This window comes from Furipterus horrens, unplaced genomic scaffold, assembly GCF_987537825.1.
Source record: "Furipterus horrens unplaced genomic scaffold, mFurHor1.1.pri manual_scaffold_3, whole genome shotgun sequence".
NCBI lineage: Eukaryota > Metazoa > Chordata > Mammalia > Chiroptera > Furipteridae > Furipterus > Furipterus horrens.
The window spans coordinates 81,195,221-81,198,917 of NW_028327173.1; the positions used below are offsets into that span (position 1 = coordinate 81,195,221).

Genomic DNA, 3,697 nt, shown 5'->3' on the forward strand with positions numbered 1-3,697 from the left:
GGGAGAACTGGACAGGGATGTGCAAAAAAATGAAACTAGACCACCAACTTACACCACACACAAGAATAAACTCAAGATGGATTAAAGACTTAAATGTAAGCCGTGACACCATGAAAGTCCTAGAGGAAAACATAGGCAGGAAAATTTCAGATATCCCACATAACAGTATCTTCACGGATACATCTCCTAAGGCAAGAGAAATAAAGGAAAAAATAAATAAATGGGACTACATCAAACTAAAAAGTTTCTGCTCAGCAAAAGAAAACATCAGCAAGATGAAAAGGAAACCAACCATATGGGAAAACATATTTGCCAATGATATCACAGACAGAGGACTGATCTCCAAAATATATAAAGAGCTGATATGACTCAACATCAAGAAAACAAACAACCCAATTAAAAAATGGGCAAAGGACATGAACAAACACTTCTCCAAAGAGGACATACAGAAGGTCCATAGACACATGAAAAAATGCTCAACATCATTGGCCATAAGGGAGATGCAAGTAAAAACCACAATGAGATACCACTTTACAGCTGTCAGAATGGCCATCATCAACAAATCAACAAACAACAAGTGCTGGCGAGGATGTGGAGAAACAGGAACCCTACTGCACTGTTGGTGGGAATGCAGACTGGTGCAGCCACTATGGAAAACACTATGGAATTACCTCAAAAGATTAAAAATGGAACTGCCTTTTGAACCAGTGACTCCACTACTAGGATTATACCCGAAGAATCTTGAAACACCAATTCAAAAGAACTTATGCACCCCTATGTTCATTGCAGCCCTGTTTACAATAGCTAAGTGCTGGAAACAACCTAAGTGCCCATCTGTAGATGAGTAGATCAAAAAACTGTGGTACATTTACACAATGAAATACTACAGAGCAGAAAGAAAGAAGGACAGTTTTATTTTTTCCTTTCCAATTTGGATGCCTTTTAATTCTTCTTGTCTGGTTGCTGTGGCTAAGACTTCCAGTACTATGTTGAATAAGAATGGTGAAAGCACATATCCCTGTCTTATTCCTGATCTTAAAGGAAATGCTTTTTGTTTTTGCCCATTGAGTATGATGTTGGCTGTGTGTTGGTCATGTATGGCCTTTATTATGTTTAGGTATGTTCCCTCTATTCCCACTTTGCTGAGAGTTTTTATTATAAATAGGTGCTAGATTTTATGAAATGCTTTTTCTGCATCTATTGACATATGTTCATGTAGTTTTTAGCCTTAGTTTTGTTCATGTGGTGTATCACATATTGATTTGCAAATATTGTACTTTCAGTCCATGAGTATCTTTTGTTCTGAAGTGGTCTCTTGTACAGAGCATATATATGGGTCTTGTTTTCCTACCCACTCAGCTACACTTTGTCTTTTTGTTCGTGCATTTAACTCATTTACATTTAAAGTAATTATTGATAGGGAGTTATTTATTACCCTTTTATTCATTAGACCTATGTTCTGCGCTCTCCCTCTCCCTCTCTCCTTTTCTCTTCTTAGAAAAGAAATTTAAGCATTTCTTATAATACTGGTTTGGTGTTATTGAACTTCTTTAGCTTTTTTTGGGGGGGGGGGGTGAGGGAACCATTCTGGAAAACTCTTTATTTTGCCTTCAATTTAAAATGATGGCCTTGCTGGATAAAGTAAATATGGTTGTAGGTTTTTGCTTTTCATCACTTGGAATATTTCATGCCAGTCTCTTCTGGCCTGAAGTGTTTCTGATGAGAAATCAGCTGGAAGTCTAATGGGAGCTCACTTATAACTGTCTTTTTCTTGCTGCTCTTAAGAGTCTCTTTTTATCTTTAATCTTTGCCATTTTAATTACGGTGTGTCTTGGTATGGACCTCTTTAGGTTCATGTTAATTGGGAATTTCTGCACTTCCTGGACTTGTGTGTCTTTTTTCTTCATTAGGTTAGGAAAGTTTTCAGCTATTATTTCTTCAAACAGGTTTTCAACTCCTTGTTCTGTCTCTCTTCTCCTTCTAATACCCATGTGATGTGGAAGTTGTTACAGTTGACGCTGTCCCAGAAATCCCTTAGACTTTCTTCATTTTTAAAAATTCTGTTTCCTTTTTGGTACTCTGCTTAGGTGCTTTCTGTTATCATGTCCTCTAAATTGCTGATTTGACTCTCTGCTTCATCTAGTATATTCTTCATTTTAGATATTGTGTTATTTCTGATTGGTTCTTTTTTATGGTTTCTATGTCTTTTTTCATGCTTACTATTTCTTTGTTTAAATTCTCACTGAGATCACCCATTCTTCTCCTAAGGTTCTTGAGCATCCTTATAACCATTGTTTTGAACCCTGCATCTGGTATCTTGATTGCTTACAATTCATTTAATTCTTTTTCTGGGGATTTCTTTTGTTCTTTCATTTGGGGCATGTTTCTTTGCCTCCCCATTTGTCTAACTTTTTGTGTTTATCTCTGTGCATTACATAGATTTGCTATAACTCCCAGATTTGTTATGTGGTTTTATTTATTTATTTATTTATTTATTTATTTATTTATTTATTTATTTTCCAGGGAGAGTGGGAACTCAGTCCCCCGCTACCACAAATTCTGCAGTTGAGTTTTCCACACTTTGGGAAATCACAGGGGTCAGCACACCTGGAATGCAATGGATAACCCTCATCCTGGGAATATCCCCTTCGTCACCATGGTAGCTTCCCTGCCAGATATGTTATGGTGGTTTTATGTGTAGGTGTCTTGTGTGGCTGTGGCACAGTCTTTCAGATCACCTGAGCTAAGAGCATCATGAATGTCTCTTGTGTGGGATATGTGACCCTTCTTTCTATTGTTGAGTCTTAAATGCTGTTGGCTCATTCGTGGGTAGGGTTAACCCTTGGGCTATTGAAATTAAGAATAGACCTTGGTCACAGTATATGAGCCACAATGCAGGGCTTGTCCTCAAGGCAGAGTTGTCTCCAGCAGGGCCTCCCTTTAGGTGTGCCATTTGTGGTTACCTGGGTCAAGTTCTGGTGTCGTCTGAAGCCCAGCACTGGTTGGGTTGGTTCTGGGTCCACTTGGGTGGTGTTTTGGTGCAGATTGATATTGCACACTGCATGTAACCAGCCCTGGCCTACATGTCTGGAGCTATCATACAATTTCTGTTTGTGGCTGCTTCTATAGGGCCTGGGCACGCATGAGAGTGACCAAGCTATGTACAAGGGTCAGCAATCCCCAGCTCTGAGCAGGGGGAAGATTAGTAAAAGGTTCAAGCCATGCTGATGTCTGCCTCCTTCTATCAGCCACTCTGCCACCCCATGAGGTTTCCTGGTCTTCTCTGAGATCCTTCCATAGAAAGACTGTAGAGTGAGCCCAGGCTGGCTGCAACCTACAAACTCTTCCTCAAGCTTGATATGGTATGGCAACCAGATTGGGAGGACAGGACTAGTGGATCTCCTGCTTGAGAGCAGCAGGGTCAGGCACTTAATGGGAGGAGAGTGGTCTCTGCTCCAGAGCCATACCACTCAGTCTCTGCCCAAGTCTTCAACCCTAGTTTTCCTAGAATGAGCACACTGCAGGTTCAGTTTGAGTGCAACCAACTGGCTTCTCTGTAGGAGCAAGCTCAGCAGGGTGGGGTCTCTGGGCATCAGAGGGACGACAGGTCTAATGAGTCTCCCATTGGGGGAATGGTGGGAGCTGAGCTCGCAGGGGAGATAAGAGTGACCTTTCCCCTGAACGAGGCAGCACAACT

At 40.7% G+C, this 3,697-nt stretch overlaps 1 non-coding gene across 1 annotated transcript; it reads right to left on the reverse strand.

Moving 5' to 3' along the window:
• Positions 1 to 2,519: 2,519 nt before the first annotated feature.
• Positions 2,520 to 2,683, reverse strand: LOC150015388 (U1 spliceosomal RNA). The gene has a single exon (XR_016510395.1). It is a non-coding gene; the product is annotated as a U1 spliceosomal RNA (small nuclear RNA).
• Between the last annotated feature and the right edge of the window lie 1,014 nt (positions 2,684 to 3,697).